The sequence below is a fragment of the Camelus bactrianus genome, unplaced genomic scaffold, assembly GCF_048773025.1.
Source record: "Camelus bactrianus isolate YW-2024 breed Bactrian camel unplaced genomic scaffold, ASM4877302v1 HiC_scaffold_53, whole genome shotgun sequence".
In the NCBI taxonomy this organism is placed as follows: Eukaryota; Metazoa; Chordata; class Mammalia; order Artiodactyla; family Camelidae; genus Camelus; species Camelus bactrianus.
The window spans coordinates 408,959-433,934 of NW_027413970.1; the positions used below are offsets into that span (position 1 = coordinate 408,959).

Sequence of the window (24,976 nt, forward strand, 5' to 3'; positions counted from 1 at the left end):
AAGAATAAGAAAATGACTATGTATATATATATATATATATATATATTCATGTATGACTGAAGAATTGTGCCGTACATCAGAGATTGACGTAACATTGTAAACTGACTATACCTCAATTTAAAAAAAATTACAAAAATTATTTAATAAATATAAAGTGAACACATAGTTCCAAAAACTTGAAAAAGTATTAAAAAAAATGTAAAATATCTAAATCCTGTTATATTGTTTAAATGTTAGAATGATAATATCCTGGATATGTCAGATTAAATAAAATACATTAAAATTATATCTAGCCCTTTTTAACTCTTTTAAATGAGGCTACTAGAAATGTTTAAATAACATATGTGGCTCAAATTATATTTCTATCACACAGTGCTATTCTAGGCAAGAGTAACTAAAGATAAACATAATTAAGTTCATGCAAGAGGAGCACATGCTTTAGAACATCGCTATCAACTACTAAAAATTTACCCTGGAAGTTCACATTACAATAGCCCATCTCACTATCTGCAAAACACACAGTGAAAAAGTCTCAGCACCAGAATATAAATTTGCCCAAGAAAATTTCCGTATTTGCAGATGGATGGGTAAAAACATACAGAAGGAGGCAAACTTCAGTAGTATAATGGCTTAAAGTGCCTTTCATAAAAAAACTAAAACATGAAATACCCATACTCTAGGAAACTAGTTGCAGAATATAACAGAAATGAATTATAAAAACATAACAAGAGTAATAAAATTAGGTGCTTAAAGTAAAGATACAAACTATACAACAGCAAAAAAAAACTGTAATATCTAAATTTTACAACTGCTGCAACAGGGATAAGCATCTCATATACTATACTAACGACATCATAAGTGTGGACTCACATGAAAAAATAGAACGGCAAAGCAAAAGTATAGTACTTTTAAAGTAAATGAATGGAGTTGCAAGTTGTTAGAGAACAGAAACAAGTCTTGTGCATTTTCATGCTTCCCTCAGAAGCCCAGGAGTGTACATATCACATAATACTAAAGTTACTTCTTTATAATTTACTAAGTGCAATATTTTAAATGTTTAAAGTTATTCATAATTTTAGTCTTATCAAGAAAAAGTTAAAATAACACTTAAAGTGCCTAAATAAGTTTTTTAAAAGTATATAAAACAGCATGAGAAATGTATATTCAAAACAACATAGTACATAAGAATAGACATATACACCAATGAAACAGTACTGAAAGTCCAGACTTTAAGCCATAAATCTATTTTCAAGTGATTTTGATTAGGGTGCCAAGTTCATTCAATGGAGAAAGAAAGGTCTCCTCAACCAATTGTGCTGGAGCAACTGGATTTCCACACATAAAAGAATGAAGTTGACCCCTGCGTCACACCATATACAAAAGTTAACTCAACATGGATCAACAATCTACATATAAAAGCTAAAATCACAAAACTGTTATGCAAAAACACAGGGGTAAATCTTCATGATCGTGGATTGCCATTATCACGGCAGTAGCTCTTAGATATGACACCAAAGTACAAGCAACAAAAGAAAAAATAGATAAATTGGACTTCATCAAATGTAAAACTTTAAAATAAATAAATAAATAAAACTTTTGTACATCAAGATATTATCAATAAATAAAAAGATAACCTACCTAATGGGTGAAAATATTTGTAAGCCATATATCTGATAAGGGTTTAATATCTAAAATATATAAAGAATTTCTATAACACAACAACAAAAAGACAAACAAATTAATTTTAAAATGGGCAAAGGTCTGGAATAGACATTTCTTCAAAGGAGATATATAAATGACCAGAAAGCACATGAAAAAATGTTTAACATCATCAGCCATTAGAGAAATGCAAATGAAAATCACACTGAGACACCATTTTGCACCTACTGGGATAGCCATAATTATTTTAAAAATTTAATACTTTTTTTTAAAACAAAATATAAGCACTGGCAAGGATATGAAGAAACTGTAGATTGTTGTGGTAATAAAAACAATACATACACTGTGGAAAATAGTTTGGTATTTTCTAAAAAAGTTAAAAACAGAATTACCATATGACCCTCAAATTCCATTCCTAGATATATACACAAGATTTGAAAAAAGTCTCTAAAAAATATTTATACACCAACATTCATTGCAAGCCTTATTCACAATAGCCAAAAAGTGAAAATAACCTGTGTTCATTAACAAATGAATCGATAAACAAAATATGATATATACATGCAATGGACTGTTATTCAACTATGAAAAGGAATGAAGTTCTGACACACATTCTACAACATGGATGGACCTGGAAAACATTTTGTTAAGTGAAATAAACAAGGCAAAAGGGACAAATATTGTATGAGTCTCCACTTGTATGAAATACCTAAAATGAACAAATTCATAGAGACAGAAAGTAAATTTGAGGCTACCAGATTCAAGGGGAGGAGAGAACAGAGAGTTAATCTTCAAAATAACTCACTACCCCTACAAGCTAGGTAAAACAGATAATATAAAACAGCAAACGGATAAACTGGCACTCTGTACCTCCAACAGTAATTGGAAACAATTTACAGGAAATGGACACAGCAATGTTTCTCCTGCATCAGGATCACCTGAGGGCTTGATAACCCACACTACCTCCTCTGGGTGTTACCCGAGAAGGCTACACTTCTAACTAGTTCCCACAGGAGGCTGGCACTACTAGTGGTAGGGGACCACACTTTGAGAACCACTAGTAAAGTTAATTTACAGATGTATACAAGATAAATTAATGAAGAGTATGAATGAAATCTGTAGTGCCAAAACAACTCATTCTAAGAACATGGGGTACTAATGCCTCCCTTAGTTTTAAGTTCAAGTGTCTAGGAAAGAATGGCTTGTAAATAATAAATCTTCAATCATGTTTCCATGAAATAACATATTTGGCACAGTGGAACCTGTGCAGAAATCCTCCCGCTTTAATAAGTGCAAGATGAATCTGCTGGGAACTATACAGAATCTATTACAAAGGGAATTACTGGATACAAACTAACTTCTCTACAGCAGAGTTACATACCCATAACCTCCAAAGTAGTTTTATATTGGAAAGATTTTTTAAAAATGCTGAGATACAATTATCAGGGAAAGAGTATGGAAGAATTCCAATCTTCAGTAAAGACAGCTAATCTTCCTTGGTGAAATGGCTAATTCCAGGGCTAGAGCAGAGAATGCACAAGATGAGCCTGGGACATCCTGTGGTACTAGAAAGACAGTCAATCCTCAAAAAATGATGAGCCAGAAGCCTTCTTGAAAGGGTTCCCTAGAGCCAAACCTAGAGTAATTACAGCACAAATAGTAATGATGGTAATAGATTGAATCCATAGACTAAGAATCTGTTAGTATATTTGATATAAGTAAAATAAAAATCCTCAAGGCTATTCTGATATAGATTTAATAATTGAACACATAACTAAGAAAGGAAAGCTTTTCTTTTTTTTTCTTTTTTTCCTTTTTTTGATTGAAAGTAGATTTATTCAGAGAGATACATTGAAAGGCAAGAGAAAGGCCACGAGGTGTGGGGGTTGGGTGCTCAGATTAAAAGTAGGTACATACTCCATAGACAGAATTCGGGCTGTCTCCAAAAGGGGGGGGTGGCCTCAAAGGCGCCGTGTTGCTGGTTTTTATGGGCTTGGTGGTGAAAGCTTTTCTTTATAGGAGATCCAACCAATAAATGCAGAAGGAATGATGGAAACAGAAAATCACCATTTGGCAAACACCACAGTAATAATATCATTTCAGGTAAGAATCACCAATGAAAATAAAAATTAGAGAGTATGATGAAAAATGAGATAATTACCTGGTCACAAAGTGTTTGCCTACAGAACACTTATTAATTACAAAGGAAAAGCACAACTACAGCAGACAACCCCAATTGTATCACCTAAACCAAGTGAACAAATTAGCATCACTGGTAATTGTAAAAATCAGTAGCACGTGCCTCCTAGTAAGCTTAATAACGTCACTTGTAGAGTTCTCTTAACCAAAAATGTTTAACATTCATTGAATCATGGGGAAACCACACAAATCCAAATTGTTGGGCATTCTACGAAATTACTGACCAGTACTCTTCAAAGTATAAGAGTCTTGAAAGACATAGAAAGATTTTGGAATTGTTTCAGATTACAGAAAACTAAGAGGGGACATGACAATTAAAATGCAATTGCATCAGATCCTGGACAGAGGGAGGACATTACTGAGACAACCGTTGAAAACTGAATACAACCTGGAGACTAGGTAACAGTACTGTATCAGTGTTAGTTTCCTGATTTTGATAACTACACTGTCACTGTGTAAGTTGTTAACATTTGGGGAACCTCAATGAAGACTACATGGGAAATCTTTGCAATATTTTGGTAGTTTTTCCTGAGTTTGACAAAAAAAAAAGTAAAACCACCAAAGAAATAACAAAGCTAATAAATCAGAATAAAGTCTTGCTTTTATATCATATCAAGTTATTTCTGTACCTGTGAAGAAACTGTTACTGTTGACCCAGACGTTCATGGGGATAATAAAAAAATGTCATGTGCTAGGGCAGATATTCAAGTTAAGTAACTTAAACTACCATTGCTTCTTGCTAAAGGAATGAGAAGATAAAGAGAAGCCAAGAAAATCAGAAAAAATTCTTATATAATTTCTGCCAACATTTTTATAATAGTTTTCAACTGGCTGCAGTATTACCCACTTAATGACAGTTGAAGAGGCTTTGTGAGTCAGTAACTATACACGACTGTAGCACAATGGCATCACAGTGGGGTAGGGGACCAGAAAAGCACGGGGCTCTCTCACCAATGGGTTGTCTTGTTCAAAACAAATACTAATGGCACCCTGACTGACACACACCCCTAGAGGAAGGTGGAGAAGTTGATCGCGGGCAACAGTGAAGAGTGATTTGTTACCACTGTCCCAGGTCAGTCTGAGAGGCCCAGATCTGCAGAAACTCCTGCTCAGGAAGGGCCAAGGGCTTGTCATCAGTCACACACCCCTGCAGGTAATCAGCTGTGACTTTAAACTGAGCTCTCCTGTGCTCCTTGAAGTACGAGGAGGGAAAATGTAAAGCAGAAAACTCCTAGCTACAGCAGGTAAGACACTTTTTCAGCACTCATGAGTGTGTAGCATGTACACCAAGATACTCACTGCAGCATTTTTTATACTAAAAAGCACTGGGAACAAGCTAAACATCCAGTAAGTAGGCTATAACATACCTCACCACTGTGCCAGGAGAGCTGGGGTAGGTTTAGCAGCTCTCTTGTTAGTAAACACTAAGTCACAGGCTGCAGATGTGCTGAATTTCTATCAGAACAAAGAATTTTCATCTCTAAAGGACTCACCTTTCAGATAAGGTTGTATGAGCATATCTGTAGCGCTCAGCTCCTGGAGGTACAGCTCCTGAGTCACAGGGCATCGGCACCTTATTTCAACAGATAATCCAAAAAAGCCTGCATAAATGTACAACTCCCAGCAATGGGGAGAGGGGAGTGAAGGAGCACAGAGAAAGACAGGTCCCTCCTGTAACTGGCCACACCTAATAAGGGACGAGAACACAACTACAGCTTTTGTAACTAAAACACATCAGGAAAGCTGTGAGCCTGCCCCAAGTTGGTGTTAAGGAGCAATTACAGAAAATACAAAACTGTGGGAGCACAAACTTGGGTTAACAAACTTTGATATTATAATGATTGTTTAACGAAATCATATTCTCACCTTTATGTAAACACATAAGAAATGTATAATCAAAACCCATGCTTTCTGTGTTTGTCATTATACTGCTCCTTCAAAGCAAAATGTCCAAAAGCACAAAAGACTGAACTCTCAGTGCCAGTCACCGCCTTAACTGAGGGATTTCGCTCAGCTGCCTTGAAGCTGCTGTGCTAGCAGGGACCCGCTAACTGTCTCCTCGCCGTGAAAAGCAGAGACATGCTTTGCTCACTTTGCTTAGTTCAAGGTCACAGACTCAGGGCTGCTTCTGCTTATGGAAAACCATAGCTCATCCCTCGCCCTAACCAGCAGGATGTGCTTGGCTTACCAGGCGCAGGTGGATAGTGTAGGTCACTCCTGCTCACAGAAAACTGACCTAGCCCTCAGCTGGGGGCAGCTGGGCTGCGTCGTGTGCTTAGATGATTTCTGATCATAGTATGGAGACTCTGTGGTGGCCTGGGGTTTCAATATCAATTATTCAGAAAACTGCAGCCTTGCTCATGTTTGTTTGAGGCTTAAAATAACCATTTGTATTATCAATATTGTAACCTTCTAAGTATAAATTAAGATTATAATGTTTTTGTTTTTCATGAACTGAAACTGCTGACCGGCATCCCTGCACATACACCATACCCCTTACACATTCCTATGATGTATTTCACTGTGATTAATTTTTTGACTATTCTCAATAAATATAAGAGTTTTGGAACAGCTTGGGAGTTGGTCTCTGGCTCCCTCTCACTCTCTTTACCTGATAAAGTCTTGAGAAAATTCACTCTTCTACAGTGGGACTTTTGCTGGAGAAAACCCATGACAAACAGAACTCACACAAAAATATAGTGATCAAGAAAAAAATGAAATTTTCATGGCTGTACTCACTCAGTTCAGTCTAGTAAGAAAGCTAACCTCACAAAGTCCTTTTATATTATCTTTTGTTTAATTTGTAAATTATTTTTTATGTAAAGACTGAAGCAATGAACAGGTGGTGTTGTTGTTGTTTTGACAAATTAGAAATTTGTTGCAACGTAAGTCACCAAATCACTGGGGAGGGTACAGCTCAAGTAGTAGAGTGCAACCCCCAGTGCCGCCTCTAAAAATGAGGAAACCTAGTTACCTCTTCCCACCAAAATAAAAAATACTTCTGTAAACCAATAATAAATAAATAAATTTTTAAAAAATCATCAGATCATCCATCTTCTCCCTCACCAATCTGAAATGCTGCCTGTGATAAATACCTATGTATATTGGGGTCTCTTTTTCAGTACTTTACTCAATTCATCCTAAAGTGTTGTTGTTGTTGTTGTTGTTGTTGTTGTTGTTGTTGTTGTTGTTGTTGTTTTGACAGGAAAGTAGGATTTATTGGTGGTTGTGTGGAAGGAGGGGACAGCACCAAGGCTCTCATGAGTGCAGGGCCTGCTATTTGTCCAGGGGGCCACGATTTGGGATGTAGTTGACCCTGCAGCCATCCGGGATGAGCCACTTTTCTGCCACCATGTTTTCAAATTCATTTGTGTTAAACTTGGTAAATCCCTACTTCTTTGAGATGTGGATCTTCTGGTGACCAGGGAACTTGAACTTGGCCCTGTGCACGGCCTCAATCACATGCTCCTTGTTCTGCAGCTTGGTGCCAATAGACATGATGACTTGGCCAATGTGGACCTTGGCCACCATGCCCTGGGGCTTTCCAAAGTCACCCCGCATACATGTCTGGACCCTTCAGAGGAAAGCTGTTCATATTCATCTGACACTATTTGGCCACAGAGTGGGAACTCATCCACTTTTGCCTTCTTGAGCCCCAGGTCAAAGATGCGGATCTTAGCATCAGGGACACCTCAGCAGAAGCATGGCTTTGGGTGTGGCTTGTTCTTACAGCACTGGTAACACCAGGCGGGGTGGCGGCCCATGGTGACACCAGGATCTTCAGTGGCGCACAGAAGGGAAAGAGCTAAAGTGTTTTATTTACTATCATTTCATGATACTTTTTTATATCAGAAATAGTCCTTTTGAAGATTGAAAAGCACACCTAGAGGCTTCAGAATGCAAAATTTCTTAAAGGACTAATCCAGAAAATAAAGTCTGGAATTCTATTATTTCTGTTGAAAAAGAAGTTGGCATGATTTCTCTCTCCTTTTTTTCATCAAATGCAACATGGATACAGCAGGGAGGCCAGGAGCTTGGAAACACCTAGATTAGCATCAGGACACTGCGCTGGTTGCATGATCCTGGGCAATTACTTAAATTTTCTTATCTTCCATTGTTTTAACCTATAAACAAAGTCCAAACATCTGCACATTGTTTCCTTTTTCCCATTTATATCGCCTTCTCTCTTTTTCTAAGTATAGGTAATCACATTTCAAGTGGATACACATCTTAGAGAAATTATCCTGCAGGAAAAAAAATGAGAATGTTCTCAATGTACTATTATGAAAAGATTTCTAAGATATACTGTAATTTTTTTGTCTATATACTGTGTTCTATTTTTCCATATAATGGGAGAAAAATGCCACTGTACATTTATATCTGTGTGTGTATATGCAAAAAATAGTCGGGAAATAATTTTTAAGTTTATATGAAAATATTTCCTTTTTAACAATTTCAGACATGTCAAAAGGGGAAAAAGATTGACTCTATCTGGATTTAAAAAAAAAAACAAACACAAAAACTGTGGCCCCAGAAAAAAATAACCGTGCTAACCAGAAAATGAATGGTTTGAATGAGTTCCACATATCAAAGGCTGACTCAAATGAGGTGCTTTTTCACATTATATGAAAATGAATGTCTCTGTTTGACATTATGGTCAAATCCAGAAAAGTTTTTTCTTTGTTTTTCTATAATGTTTCACTTTACTCTGTTCTAATTCTACAGACTAAATATCTACCTTCAATCTACTCTTTGGTTTGTAAATAAAGTCTTTATTCTTAAAAATTTAGATCATTTAAAAATGAATTAAATTGATGAAATTATATATATCATTTACATAATCTATATTCATATGTAGCACATATTTTAGAAATAACAAACTACAACACAATGGAAAAGAAGGGTGGAAAGGAAAGTAGCAAAGACTTTTAATGTGAACTAGGCATCTTCTATTTTGTTGTACAAGCAATAGGGAGCCCCTGAAAGTTTTGACAAGAATGGGACATAATATGAAGAAAGAAATGTTTTTGAAGAATGAATGTAATCACAAAGCTAGATTATTCATAATAGCCAAAAAGTGGAGAAAATCAAAATATCCATCAACTGAAGAATGAATAAACAAAATGTGGTATCAGCATACAATGGAATATTACTCAGACCTAAAAGAATGAAGTACTGATACACAATACAACATAGAAGAACCTTGAACATTATGCTAAGTGAAAAAGGCCAAATATAAAAGGCCCTATATTGTATGATTCCACTTATATGAAACGTCCAAAATAGGCAAATTCATAGAAATAGGAAGTAGATTTGTGGTTGCCAGGGAACTGGGAAGAGGGGCGATGGGAAGGGACTGTTAATGGGCTTGGGGTTTCTTCCTAAGGTGATGAGAATGATAAAGCATTCAATAGTAGTGATGGGTGCAAAACTTCGTGGATAAACTAAACCCCACTAAAATGTATACTCTGAAAGGGTAAATTTTCTGGCATGTGAATTATATCTCAACAACACAAAAAAGGTGTGTGCGTGTGTGTGTGTGTGTGTGTAAAATACTACAGGTAAGAAAAATAGAAAGCAACCATATTGGTTTAGCAATGAATACGTAAAGGCCATCAGGGCTTCTATTGTTAAGCCCATCTAGGGAGCACCATTCAGACAACCAGACTCCACAGAGGACCTCTCACAGGGTCCCCATGGTGGAATATAGCCTGGGACTCTGAATAAGTGTAAGCAAAGGGGCAAGAGGACTGTCAATAACAATAAATATATGAATATGAGGAGCAAGGAAATAAGACAAAATAAATCTCTTTTCTCTTTAATTGAAAATTAAACATTCACAAAGAGGAAATTCAACAGAATTCAATACTTACCATCTTTGGATTAAGAAATAAAGGCAATCTGTAGTCTCTTACCCAGACTTTTTCAAATTTTCAACACTAAGCTTACCTGTATAAGGAGGAAAATGTATAAAAATGTATTTGTCTTTATTAACAAAGTATTTTATATCTCATCCATAGAAACCATTCTGAAATACGCAAGCCCTAAACTATTAGAGAGTCAAGCATTGTTAAAGCCAATTTCTTGTGGAATCCATACACTACTGTCCTAATGGGAAAAGTAAAGTTCATAACCTACATCTTCACTGTCCAATATACCAGCCAAAAGCTAGTAAGCACTTGACATTTGGCTAAGTCTACACTGAGACGTGGTGTAAGTATAAAATATACTCCAGATCTCGGAGTTAGTACTAGAAAAAGAATCTAAAATATCTCCTTAATAAGTTTTCATAGTTTCATATTGATTACATGTTGAAATAATAATATTGTGATATATTAAATAAAATATATTAAAAATTAATGTCACCTGTTTCTCTTTAGTATTTTTCATATGGCTACTAGATATCCGGCTTGCATTATACTTCTATTGGACAATGTTGTGTTAAGTGACAGCTAAAAGAGCTTTCTGAGAGCTTCATGAGTCCTCCCTTGGTTCCCTTTTTCTTGTGCTCCAGGAAGTAAGACTTTTCCCAGAGTGTTTCCTGCACTGGAAACCGCTGCACACAGCAAGCAACCTGAAACAAGCAATAACCCTAAGATGTGACTAGGAGGGAAATCGCTTACAGCTCCTAAGATTCACACTGTACTATGAATCTGAACAAGAAAAATGGAGATTCTCTTGGGGGGTAAGACTGCCTTAAGTAACAGGAGAACAGCCTCAGACAGCAATGATGTGAAATGTTTTAGGAGCTTGGAAATCCCAGCTGAAAGCCGCCACCGTTGCTGGGCCTCACACAGACAGCAAACAGAGCAGTGGGCCAGGGAGCCACGCACGCACATGTGTGGGGCAGGACAGCCAACTCCGAGAGGTGGTGAACAATGCCCAGGCAAAGTAGAAGCCAGCGGTAGCCCACGGTAGTGGCCAGAAAGCTTCACGGAGAATCATTTTACCCCCACGCTGAAGGAATAAGCCTAAGACCTAAAAAGGAAATTATTTCTCTAAGAATGAGGAGGTCTGGAGAAAACCCCAAAATTAAGAATACTGTCCCCATAAACATTTATTCTCACTTAAATACCAGAAAATGCTAACTAATCTACAATGACAACAACAACAACAACAACAACAACAACATCTATAATTGCCCGGGGTGAAGGAACTGACTCTTTTGAGGCTGATGGAAATGTCTTCATTGTGGTAGCGTTTCCATGAATACAGTTGTCAAAACTTATCAAATGAAACCCTACATGGGTGCAGTTTACTGTATATATTATATCTCAATAAAGCTGATTGCAAATAAGTAGGAAACAAACAAAAGCAATCACCATTTGCCCTGTGGTGGTCACAATGTAGCTGTCATTCCCTGGGCATGTGCAAATTTGGTCACTGACAGTTTATATCATTGTAAGCTTTGCTGAATTATGTGTACTTTGTGTACACACATGTCACATTTATGACCCAATTTTTAATATTCTCTAAAAGATTACACTATGATTCAGCATTAAAAAAAAATTGATGCTTGCAAAAAAGCACAGAAAGGCAGCGGTGGGGACTAAGTTTGATATTCATGAAGCAAATATTTGTGATTAGATGAATGACCACAATTCTATTTTTGTTTTGTTTTATTTTGGGGGGGTTTTTTTGGACAAAGCAATATCCAAGTACTTATAATGCACTCTATCATACTTTAAGCCAGCATTGTTCTTCCTTACTGACAAATAAAATAACAATTTGTCTTATAATTGATCATGTGGTGGGCAGAATTCTAAGATGGCTCCCAAGATTTTAACACCCTGTTTTACACACCTTCTCAAAGTTATTCAAACAAATAGTAATCTAAATTCTGCTGTGAAAGGATTCTATCAATGTAATTAAAATCCCTAATAAGCTGACTTTAAATTACTGAGATTACTGTAGGTTGGCCTGACCTAAAAAAATCAGTTCTTATGAGAACACTGTCCTTAAATAGCAAACAGCCATGCTGTGAACTGTGCATACAGAAGGCCATGTGGGAACCTAAGCGTGGCCTCCAGGAGCCTCTAGGGGAGTGTCTGTTACTCCCAGCCAGCAAGCAAACAGGAATGCCATTCCTACAAAGGCAAAGAATTGAATTCTGTGAACTACCAAGTGAGCCTGGGAGAGGACTGTGAGCCTCAGATGAGCTCGCAGCACTGGCTGACACTTTGATTTCTGTCTGGTAAGACTCAGAGGACAGGACCCTGCTAACCACGCCCAGACTCCTGATGGACAGTGACTGTGAGGTGAGCTGCTAAAGCAGCAATGCAAAACTAACACAGAAGGCTTCTTAGATTTGAGGAAATATGGTTTATATTATTTCTCTTAAAGGCTGCTGATATGCTCCATCATCAGTACAATTTCTCACACTTCACATTATTATGAGTGATGTGATTCAATTTCACAAGGCAGCAGGATGAGGTAATACTACTCTTAAAATTTTACAGGTAAAAAACTTTAGAACACATAATAATTTGTTTCCTCCAGCAACTGGGCATACGATTTAGCATATTTGCCTCTGTCTTTCTAAATCAGTATCATTCCAAAAATAAATAAATAAGTAAAAATCTTAGTCCTTATCCATTTCAAACGGAATGAAAATAAAGTTGAATGTGTGGTAAGAAAAGCTAATTTTGAGATCTAGCAAGGCCATATAATTTGAGGCAATCATCTAGTTTCTAAGAACTTCAGGGAACTCAGCTATTAAAAGAAGGAATAGTGGAAATTTAAATCAAGTCTGGAGCCTAATTCATAGCAGAAAAATATACAGACATATATACAGACACAAATGGATAATGACATGCTCTGCCAAACTTATAGAGTGTATAATTAAATGCCATTGCAAATGGCCTGCACTTCAATAGCCCTTGTGTGCCATGCACTCATCTATAAATGATATATGAAGTGTACAGACAAGGACTACCATATAGAATAGTGGTGAGGGTTTCCGGCCACAGCCCCAGAACTCCTGGCTGCAGCCCCGGGCCCACCGCTGACTGAAGGCGAGGTCTTTGGCATGTCTAGCACCCCCTGTGCCAAACCTTCAGCTGTAAGACAGGGACATGGACAATATTTATCTCCGAGGGCTATGGTGAGGATTGAATGAGTTAATACATACAAAGCACACAGAAGAGTGCCAGGCACATATTAACCACTCAAATGCTGACATCAATATTGTTTTCATAATAGTGCCATATTAATATTCACTTCTAAGAAAGGCAAACTGTGCATCTATGGAGGATACTAACGGACTGTCCCCCTGGGATGGCTTTTACTTTTATTGTATGAATTTGCCAGGGCACTGTTAAAATTTGTTACTGTGTTTTTTACCTTAGTGAAATGTTTATAGGTTCAAGTAATGTATCTATTTCTGTGTTAAAAATCTAATTGAAACATATGTGGAAACATTAGACACTGACATTCTAGGGCTTTGCTATGCAAAATAGAATTTTGAGGACCACCAATTCAGCATCCCCCAGCTGCTTGTTAAAAATGAATAATCCAAGAATACACAGTACATTTGACCAATATACTTTATGTTTCTTTTCCATGGGAGGGATAGTTTCTCAGGCTATTCTCTTCTTCTTTTAATACTCAGTACTTCCTTTTCTGTGCCTGTAAGGCTCCTGGATGCTATTCAGTCTATTTATAGAAGGTGCAACACTAGTTTTCAAAATTTTTCAAAAATCAAATAACATTATCTAGGCCATAGAAGCCTTTTACAAATGTACTTTTATGCAAATCAGATACTAGGAGACAATACTCAAATCCAAATAAATGTTGCTTTAAAGCTCATGTTGTTGCTTTATAGCACAAAACAGTGCAAGCCAAGAGGGAGGAGTAGGTAACCAATGCAACATGAAAAACTGATATCTAAGATTGGGTATTGCTAATTAAGGTTACAAGTTCAAAGCCTTAATCTTTATACACAAGTACTTGAACTTCTGAAATAAGTGGTTTGCATCACCTCATTACTACAGTACAATGGTTCTCAAATTCTCGTCCCCTAATCATCAGTATCACTTGTGAACATGTAAGACTTATACTCCTGGGTTTCTCTCCAGACCTGCTGAATCAAATACCAGGTTTGGGGACCAGAATCTATGGTCCTACAAGCCCCCAGATGATCCTGATGCTTGCTAAATTGTGGGAACTACTGGAATATTGGTTTAGGCACAGTACATTTATGCCGAGTTTTTCATCACTAGTTTGAATGCAATTCTGCCTGGTCAAGTATGAAAATGTATGAATGTTGGAAATAGGACACAAAAATAAGGAAACCCAACATGTTTGCCTGCAAATAAGTGCATCTATGACCAATTATAAAGAATTATGTGATTTAAAGCTGATGTAATTCAAAGTTACTGCGCATTTACTTGATTGTCTACTATGTATGTTTGCAGAACTATTTATAAATTTTCTATAACCTTAAACTTTTTACAAAAATATAAGTATGCAATCTTACAAGGTAGAAATAAAACCTGATTGGTTGACGGGGGTGGGGGGGAGAAAATAAAGATAGATAATGTGAAAAAACAGTAAATTCCCTAAGACAGGATCCTTAGGTCTTGACAGGATTATCTGTCTCCCTGTACACCAACCATAAATTCCTATTTACCACAATTTATTTCATTCAGGCATTTTCTTCTTTTTCTTTTTTAATTGAGTTATAGTTAGTTTACAATGTTGTGTCAATTTCCAATGTAGAGCACAATTTTTCAGTTATACATGAACATACATATATTCATTGTTGCATTCTTTTTCATTGTGAGTTATTCAGGTACTTTTAATCTTTAATAGACCATCATTCAGCACACTGCTTTTAGTGTCTGCATGTAACTTTTGATAAAATTTTACAAAGGCTTTGAATTATAATTCTGGAAGGAGCAAAGTTCAAGTGTATATAACTACAGTTAGAAATACAGTATTTAAAACACAACCAAGAAAAAAGAGAAAACCTTCTATAAGACATTTTTAAAGACCAATATCCAGGTTTAGCTCTTTTTAAGGTAACAAAATAAAATTCAAAACTATTTAAATCTCTTAATGAACAAATAAAAATAACAGGGCACAGACGTCAAAACTATGTTCTCACTATATTTATTAAATGTGAAACAACTATAAATAAACTAATTAAGGAATAGTCCCATACAAAGTATGGGGAAGAAGGAAAAATGAATTTTATTCTAATGACAAACACTATCTCAGCAAACAAAAATAGTTTAAAAAACCACATAATAAAAACTCTCTGCTTGTACCCACTGACTTACTGTATATCTTAGAGACTAACAAGTGCTCCTTCCCAAATTTTCTGCTACCCCTTCCCAGCATGACAAACCGTACATTTCCAAATCTAAATAATATATTTCTGAGGCTTGTCCCCTAAATAAGAATCTCTTTCAAAAGATTTACCTCTAATGACAAAACACATTTTACACATAGAAAATAATTATTTATAAACATCACTTTGCTCCCTAAGCCTTTAGATTTGACCTAGACAGGCTTCTTCTACTGCTAAAGATGTATCTGGGATGCCTGTCCTGATGATGATACCAAGGGCAAGACTGAATTTAATTTAAAAAATGCAAATTACTGCAAGTTGGTTAAATTACAGGTTTAAATTTCATAATTATTTTGTATAAGAAAATAAACGTGGAAACTGCTTTTCAAGAGTCTGTTTATCTTCTAATATCTGTATAGGATTAAATCTGATTATTTTCCCCTCCTATTTCCGTACTACAATTTTCAATATAAAACTTTTCACTGAACGGGGAGGGCATAGCTCAGTGATAGAGTGTGTGCCTAGCATGCACATGTTCCTGGGTTCAATCCCCAGTACCTCCTTAAATAAATGAATAAATGAATAAATAAATAAATTTAATTATCTCCCACAAAATAAATTAATACAAACACAAATAAAAAAAAAAAAAACCTCCTCCACTGAAACTTAAGAGGCAGCAGCACGGTGACTAAATGGATCTGGATTTGAATCCTAGTTCTGTGAATTCAAATTCCTAGCTATACATTCTTAGAAAATTCTCTGAATCAGCTCTTCTCCCATAAAAAAGGCTTGTTAGTATCTATTTCATAGGGACTGCTGTGAGAAATAAATAACGTATGTAAATATCCTTAGCAGAGGGTCTGATATATTGCAAACATTCAATAAGTGGTAACAATGATAATCAAAACAAATAATGATCAAATTATTAATTTATCAAATGATCAAATCTACACTTTTATCCTGTAGATTCTCAGCCCTCTCCTAGTTAATTCTTTATCAATAACTAGGGGCAGCTCTGAGGTATAAAATCAATCATCAAAAGAAAGAGACGTAGCAGGCACCTTCCTCACCCTTGTTCTCTCCCATGTTTCAACAGCCTTAGTCATTATCCAAACTTGAGAATAAAGACCTGCTCACACTGGGCAGAGGAGATCAGAGGCCATATTTAACACCTGTACTTAATGTTCGCTCACCCACGGTGTAAGGCTGATACCATATACTCATTTTTCCAACACATTCAACATGAGAATGGGGACTTAGGTGGAAAAGAAATCAACCAAAAGCATCTTTCAGGAAGTACCTGTTGGATCAAAAGTCTCATTGCTGAGTCAAGAAGAAGGTCACCTTAATGCATCACATGTACCAAAAGAATAGGCTGTTTTATACTTTCTAGAAATGAAGGGAAACGTTCACATGAAATCTCTATCAACTTTTGTGACTGTCTTCTATTTCATTTAATAAATATTTTTTGAACACCTTTGGACTGACAATACACTAAGCACTTGGATACAAAACTGACAAGATAATAATATTCTCCTTTTGCAGAGCCTATTAGAAAATCGTTCCCTTTTTTTTTCTCTCTCATTCATTGGTTGACTTACTATATGCCACTATGTGGCAGCAAATATTAGGCATTTAGGGGAGGAGAGATTCACTAAAAAGATAAATTAGATAGAACCACTGTCGTCAAAGAACTGACAGGCTAGTAGAAGAGAAAAATACAAATACCTATGTTAAGTGCTATGAAAGCCACATAGATACTTTGCATAATCAGGAGGAAAAACAACTAACTCTACTCACATTAACCAGGAAAGGCTTTCTAAAGAAGATGGTATTTAAATAGAGTCTTAAGGGATAAATGTTTCACAGAAGAAAGGAAAACAGTACTCCAAACAGAGGAAATAGCCAGGTGCAGATACATACATGAAACTATATACATGCACACACACACACACACACACACAAACTGCATTAAATATATACATGTTACATACAAATGGAGATACAGTCAGTTTTTAGATGGAAGCAGTCATTTGAATTACAACACAGAAAATGATGCAATTGCCTACTTTTCCAATTCTCCCAAAGATGGTACACAGCTAATAATATATATATAAGGGAAAAGTTGGTTCCTTCCAATTCCAGCCTTAGAGCATTAGCACTTAATTCTCTCCCTGAAATAAAGGGAGGTTTGAATGCTAGGTTAAATCTGGACTAGAAAAGGCTCTCCCTTAAGCAAAGCATCAATTCAGGTAGGAAAATAAAGGAAAATAGCAAGGGTATCAAATTAGAAGCTCCTTAAATGGACAGGGTTCAATTTTAAACAGTAGGAAAAAAATTAATTCCTCAGAGAGTAATAAAACTTGAAGGAAGAAAGGGAAATCAGACATGATGCAAGGTTTCTCCCAATGATCATTCTATTAACACTGATACTTGCTTTTTCCATTAGTGTGTACTTGATTTTACAAATATTTACATATCATGGTACTCACATTCTGTAAGCCCCCTAACTCTTGCTATACTTTCACGTGAATAGTTTGCCATTTAAAAAAATTAAATTCAGGCAGATGGGGTGAATAAATTTTTTTAAATTGTATAAAAATTAGTAAAATCACCTGGAAACCCTTCCTAGCTTCTGAATAATAAGTATAAATGCTTTTACTTTTTGAGTAATTGCCTTATCATCTTAAAAAAAATCATGAAATCTGTTAATTTTCCTTTATGTCTATGTTTTAAAATGTGGGTTAGAGGCTTATCCATGTCTATGCTTTATCTTTATCAATAATCAGTATTTACACAAAATCTAACTGGTAAAGTACCTTATACTACAAAGGAAGGAATCAAATGAGAAACAGAGAATTTAATGATGGAGCAAGTTTTCCCAAACTTGGTATCTTTGACCTTTTGGACGAGATCATCCTTCATCATGGGGTGCTGTCCTGTACAAGGTTTACACCTGGCCCCTACCAACTAGACATGAGCAGCACCCTCACACACAACTCTCCCCTACTTGTGACCATCAGAAACATCTGCAGATGTTGCCAAATTCCCCCCTGCAGCCACTGCTGCATGCGGGCAGAGTGCTACGCTGCTCGGTGGTTATCTCACTTCACCTAATAACATAGTGTCCATGAAATAGTTGTTATTTCCCCAGCTAAACAAATAAAGAAACTAAGGCCAAGAAAATTAAACAACTTGCCAAGAGTCACGTAACCAAGTGTGGCAGCCCATACCGAACCCACACAACAGGGCTTCAGTCCCTGCTCTAGTCACCGTTCTGTTGTCTCTTACTAATGCCTCAGCCTTTTTCATGTGACACTTGAAAAGTAATATTTTGAATCTTATCTGAAAATAAAAAAATAAAATTATCCACACAAGAGGAATTTAAATTAAAAGACTCCCAAACTCAATTCAGGATAAACTAACAAGTATTTTTTAAGCACTGACTGTATGTATGCCCAGTACCAAGTTTAGGAACTAGAGTGATTCAAAGAAAAAAAAAACTACATTTATTAAGGATCTGGCTCAAGACCTTTTCCACACATTACCTCTCTGAAGTCTCACAACATCCCTGTGAGGTAGGTATTAATATCGTCGGTGGATGTAGACAGTGTACCAGGTTCTTGTCCCATCCCAGAAAGAATTCTGAGATAAGATGTAGTGGTTAAAAAAGGTAAAGTGAGAATTTGTTAAGGGATGGATTGTACACTCTCAAGAGGAGAGCTAGCAGGCTCAGATGAGCAGCTGCCCTGTGTTTCTCTGGCAAGTTAGTTACATAGGGTGTAAAAGTGAATGGGTGGATTACTCATTGGGGAAGGAAGGGTTTAGGGTTAGATTCGCTGATTATCATCCCAAATCCACATTCCCAAAGAGAAAAGGGATTTTTGTCCTTATTTAGTCTGGATCAGAAGTGTCATGGCATCAGTTCATGATGGATACTTCTAATCTGCAAGGCTAATATTAATGAAATGAGGGCATAATGAGAAAAGTTTCATTCAGACACTGGAAGTTCCTGCCTTTTCTCACCTTTCTTTATTGGTCTCCAGGCCACTGATCACCCCTAAATGTGTGACCACTTATGAGCTCAAAGATTCCTGCTTTTCTTTCTCTGCCCATGGACCCCTGGTGCTTACATGATATGTGGTTTCCTGCATTTGGCCTGTGCCCCTGCTTTCTGCCCAATTGCTGCCATTTGGTCTGTGTTCCCCTTTCTCTGCTAATATCTAGCTGTCTGCCTGCTCTAACATTACCTTTTTTCAAATGAGGAAGCTAAGGCTCAGAATAGAAAGGTAGCCCCTGACTTAAGAAGGCTTACAATTCAATTGAAGAGACACACACACACACAAAATGTTTTTTTAAAGACACAGAATAAGTTAAGTATCTCAGTTAACAACACACAGATGGTGAGAAATACAAATGAGCAGAAGGAAAGTATGAAGGAGGATTAATAAAATGGCCACACTTAGGCTAACAGATTGCTTATTCTTATGCTCACCCTTAAAACGGTCAACTGACCTGACTGACCGGTTGCTACTCATGGTTACAGGCCCACTGTTGAAACTGAAGCTATTGATCTTACTGTTTCTACTTTATTCCAGCCATTGAAAGTCATCATCATGCTGGGTCTCTGAGTCCTTCTCCAAGAAGAAGGTCTGGTCACAGAACTGTCACCTAATAAAATACCCTGAATTACCAAGAAGACCACACCTTGAGATAAAGCGATCTAACCACTACCCTCCATAGAACGGATCACCTGAAGGCATCATAACACCATTCTGAGTTTTCTGATGAGAAAATGATGGTGTTGATGGTTATCAATGCTTTATTGTTTGAGCTATGGCTCTAGAACCACCCCCACCCACTCCATCCCCAAGGTGGGTACACAGTTTGGAAGGCACTAGCCTGCTGTGAATCCCCTTTGCCTGACAAAGCTATAAAGCTGCCTCTTTTCTTCTAAGCTCCAAGACCCAGTCTCTGAATTCTTTGGCTTGTCAGGGAGCGGGGGCCAATATTTTGGCAACAAGCATACAGTTAGATTAGTCAGGGAATACTTCTTAAAAAGGGTTTCTAGTATCCTCTCTTAGGAAAGGAAATGCATGAGCAAATTGTAGGAAACTGAGGAGGAGAAACACATCTGAAAACAACAAGAAACAGAAGCGTGGGTACTGAAATGTAAGCTTTGTGATAGCCAATGCAAGCAGCAACTCAGGGAAATGATGAAGAGTGATATGTGCCTTAAAATTCAGATGGAGCAGTAGCTGGAGATGAGACTAGCTCTGTGCTTTTAGGGCGCTCCTGCCACAAACACTCTCAGGCATAACTACAGGAATGAACAAAAAAGAGCTGAAGGTGAAGACTAATGGTTGGTAGTGGAGGCTTAGACATATGGAGTCAAACACCAAAATTCATAAGATGGGTGATGGGTCATCTACTTTGCTTTATGTATTTTGTCTCCCCCACGCAGAATGTAAGTTTCCAGAGGGCAGGGGGCTTTATGTCCTGTTCACTTAGATCAATGCCTGTCACAGTAGGTGCTCAGTAAATGTCTGCTGCTGAATAAAGGCAGTTTTCAAAACAGTTCACCTATTCAGAAACTAAGGCCACAAATGTATTCAGCATTCAAAAAACAAAAAACAAACAAACAACAACAACAACAACAAAACCAGCAAGCACACACACAGAAATAAGAAGACTATTGTCCTATTCAACGTTATTGCAACAACTAACATTTACTGGGCACTAACTCTGAGAAGACACTGTGATCCATTATCTCAATCCTCTTAGCTGCCCTGTGACAGAAGTAGGTAGTATTATTATGATCCCAGGTTTACAGGTTCAGACAAAGAATAAATAACCTGCCCAAGGTCACAAAGCAGCGCAGCTGGAGGAAGCTGGGTCTGTCAACTCCAAGGCTTGCCTCTCAACTACTACATCACATACACAGAACTACAAGTATCCTTCTTAGGCAAAGCTAGGGAAAAATGGCCAATGAGGAATGAAAACAGCAAAACAAAACAAAATAGAAACTCCAATGTAGTCAAAAACCGTTGGCCCGCCCCTCTCCTATAGCAGCTGCTGTGGAATCTCCCCACCTGGGTACACTGACTACCCCATGCCTAGCACAAATTCAGTGGTTTAAACAATCCAGATGCTGAAAAGCAGGAACTAGAGTCAAGCATCTAATCAACATTTCAAAGAGCGGTAGATAACAAGTGGTAATGCCCCAGGGCCACAGCCCGAAGAAATGACAGCTGTGACCTCAGACTAAGGCTGACCTCAGACCTTCCCAAGCCCTGCTCCCAGTGTCTGCCTCTTCCCTCCCTCCTATGCCCTGCGTGTCTCTCCCCACCTCTGCACCTCCTCTCTCCCACTAAATGGCCTTCACAAACACTCTGAAAATTTTTGTTTCCTGCTCTAAATTTCTCATCTAGTAAGTTAAATTTGTAATATTTCTCTAATGAAAAGAAGTCTACCTGTAGACAAGTAGAAAAATGTTCTCTGCATGTTGCAGCATCAGTCCAAAGGGCACATTATCAAATTCACACAGTAGTCACTAAAGAGACCACCAATCAAACAAATTAAAACTGACATCCCACATATTTATTTATGTAGCCTTCTGGTGTTACACACATAGTAACTACACAGGAGGACATTAAACCCACTAGATAGACTCTGCTCTTCTCCCATCAGTCCAGTAACACATCCATGACTGCAAAGTTCTGAAAATCTCTAAAATGGAAAGAAGTGTAACTCCAGAAGCATGATTGCAATCGTTGCCAACAAACAAAAATATTTAAAATATTGAATTTGCTTAAAAAACTAGAATATTCGTTAAATTAACTACTTAGAGATGCACTAATACATAAGCTAATTTAATTTCTGCATTTACACCAAAATCTAAAGCAAATGTGCCTTAAAAGCAGTCAGAGAGTAAGCCAGAAAGAGAAAGAAAAATACCATATGAGATCTCTCATATGTGGAATCTTAAAAAACAAACAAACAAAGCATAAATACAGAATAGAAATATACTCATAGACATAGAATACAAAATTGTGGTTGCCAAAGGGGTGGGGGGTGGGAAGGGATAGATGGGATTCCAAAATTGTAGAATAGATAAACAAGATTATACTGTATAGCACAGGGAAATATATACAAGATCTTATGGTAGCTCACAAAGTGTGACAATGAACGTATATATGTTCATGTATAACTGAAAAAGTGTGCCCTACACTGGAATTTGACACAACATTGTAAAATGATTATAAATCAATAAAAAATGAAAAATGTTAAAAAAAAAAGCAGTCAGAGAATGAAGACAAGACTTGGCAAGATAAACAGTACTAAGAAATATATCTCTAACATTTCTTTCTACCTTTGGATTTTTTTCACACACTTATCTTAAATATAGAATTCTATTAAATAAACAGACTATGAAAGCAAATTCATATTGCTCTCAAAATAGAAATACTTCCCAAAAAAAAGAAAAAAAACAAGAAGCATTTATTTCTTGAATTGGTCAGCTGAACACTGATTATGCCAAACCTAATGAAGGAAAGGAAAATTATTTCTGAAAACGGATCCTGTATGTAATAAATATTAAGCATGAAAAGGGAATGTCCACCCCACCTTCACATCATTTTAGGAAAAGGAGAAAATCAAAATTCAGTTACAACAAAAAATCACCTGAATAAAATTCCATCAATCATAGTTTGAGATGTAATGATACAAATTAAACTTATTAAACTTCATGGTTTTTTTTTTAAGCTTTTCATTTCCAAGCATTAAACCAAAGGATGTTAAAAAACTTGATAACCCAATTACATCCTGGTATTTCCAAACGGACAATTTAAGCCAAAATCACTTTCAGAGCTAATCAATGAATTCATCAAAAAGCATGCTTTCTGATCTAAGCATACTGAGGTCTTTGGAGATGAATGCAAACTCTAGTTATGTTCAAATCAGTCTTTCTTTTCTGTAAATAATAAGCATAGTAGTTCTGTCATTTCTCTACTTTTTAAGATTATTAAATAATTTGTTAATGAATCACACACTAGTACAGATGCTTTTGAAAACACTGTAGAATTACTTCAGTTTTATTTGTCAAACTCCAGGGCTGAGTTTAAGTGTTGGGCAACATAAAGCCTGACTTTAGCCTTCTGTCTGGGTCGCACTGTAAAAGACCTTTAACTCACATTAATTGTGTGGGGCCATGCTGTCCTATGCGCGGCGCTGGGAGAGCTCTGCAGGTGCTTTATATTATCTCATTTAGTCCTAGCAGCCCTGGGAAGGACATGGTTTTTCCATCCACATGTCATGAGGCCCATAGTAAAAAAGGATAAGTAACTCATTCCAGGCCACACAGCTAAAAATGACAGTGCCTTACTAATGAATCTTCTGCCTCCACAGTGTGAATATAAGTTATGAGGGAAATGAGAAGTGAACTAGCAACACGGTGCTGGCTCCAGGTATGCATAGTGCTTCCAACCACGAGATTGTTGCAAATTACCCACTACCACTAGTGAGGCAAGTCCTTCTCAGACATAGAGGATGTCATGCAAAGGTCTATTACTAGATCCTTAACTGACCTTTTAGCATGACATTTTAAAAGTCTCATAAGATACATACATTCTTCCAAAAACAAACCAGCAATGTGTCTTGATACTTCACATTTGGCCCAAAATATTGATGCATTCAACGTATTTTCCTAGGGTGATCTGCTCAGAGGAAAGCCTAAGTGACAGAAAAATATTCTGCATCATTAATATTCCCTAAGTTCATAGCCGTCATGCAGAAAGGAGCATCCAGCATGACTCAGGCTCCCACAGACACAAGCTCAGCACATGCTGCCTCCTGCCTGAAGCACCCAGGTCTCCAGTAGCCAAACTTCAGCTGGAAAAAAAGGTGACAGAGGCTACACAGCAAAGCAACAGACACTTCATGCTATCTGACTGATCTGCCAGCTGTCCTTTAGGTGATGGGGGAAAAGCAAAATATAAGATACTCAAGCAGTAAGGACTCTTGTGCATTTGTATTATTTTTCAAAAGCCTGCATTGCAGGATAGCACAACACAAACATTGGATCTTGTATTTACTTATATCAACTTACAATTTTAGAGAAATCAATTGTTACTCAAAACTTTTTAAGGGAATATTTTAGAAAAACTGTTATACATTGGTTTGTCTCTCAGGATCCAGATCAAGGACAGATGTTCCCTCAAATAATTCATAAATTCTGAAGGTAGAGTAGGAGGACATTTTAAATATATTTGTGGGTAAAAGTATAATTATTAGAAAATATATATCCCATAGTGTTCATGAAATGTCATGTTGATTTAGGAAATACACTCTAAACACATGTGAAAGGGAGCATGAGAAAGTGCCCAGGAGGGGTCAGGAGAAAGCAGGGAAAACCTACAACCACATGAAGGCATAAGACAGGCTGGGTTTCTACTTAGTGGGAAAAAGTCTCAAAGGAGAAAGGTTTAGCAGCAAGAGTTCATTATTTGAAAACAACTTTACTCATCTGTTTGTAATGAAAATTCAACTACACTAAAAAAAAAATAAACCAAGCTCCACTCTTTTCCTTGGTCCACTGAAAGTGTCAACAATATGGAACATTTCTATTTGGGATATTTGCAGATATGAGAGGAACACCTTGTGTCTTTAAAATTGCCACCCATCCTTAAGCCTGAGAATGACAAATTACCTAAAAAGCCAAAAAAAAAAAAAAAGACAGATTTTCAAAAAGAGCAAGGAAAGAATCACCTCCTAATGAATAGGAAAGTAACTTTACAGTGACCTTCTTTCTAAAAGGTATACTAAAAA

At 36.8% G+C, this 24,976-nt stretch overlaps 1 pseudogene; it reads right to left on the bottom strand.

Moving 5' to 3' along the window:
* Positions 1–1,900: 1,900 nt before the first annotated feature.
* The window catches only part of LOC141576967 (large ribosomal subunit protein uL16-like), a 30,872-nt pseudogene continuing 7,796 nt past the window's right edge, over positions 1,901–24,976 (bottom strand).